General features: G+C 67.4%; 1 protein-coding gene across 1 annotated transcript in view; it reads left to right on the forward strand.

The window, feature by feature from the left end:
- Positions 1 to 344, forward strand: part of Tbc1d17 (TBC1 domain family member 17) — a 23,117-nt gene that overhangs the window by 8,761 nt on the left and 14,012 nt on the right. The window lies entirely within an intron of this gene.

Consider the following 344-nt stretch of genomic DNA (forward strand, 5'->3'; position numbering starts at 1 on the left):
CCCCCTGACGGATGGTGACCGACGTGCTGGAGGCAGCGCCCAGCCGACCACAGGACCTTTGGCGGCCAGATGGGGGAGATGGGGCGCTCGGGACAGCGCTGCCACGAGCCCAGCAGCTGCCGGGGCGAGGAATAAACTCGTTCGATCCGCCCTGTACCCCCTCAGCGTCGTGCTTCCCTCCCTGCGCCCCCGCCCCACATGGCCCCGTTATGGAAGAGGTCGGGTCACCTCGGAATGGGAGCAGCTCTGGTTGACAGATGGCAGCGACACCCGGCGAGGCCACTGGCCACGCGCTTTCGCTTTCCGAGAACACTTTAATGCGGGGCCTTCGGGTGGACGGAGGG

The sequence above is a fragment of the Fukomys damarensis genome, unplaced genomic scaffold (assembly GCF_012274545.1).
Source record: "Fukomys damarensis isolate Sample0158 unplaced genomic scaffold, DMR_v1.0_HiC HiC_scaffold_19, whole genome shotgun sequence".
In the NCBI taxonomy this organism is placed as follows: Eukaryota; Metazoa; Chordata; class Mammalia; order Rodentia; family Bathyergidae; genus Fukomys; species Fukomys damarensis.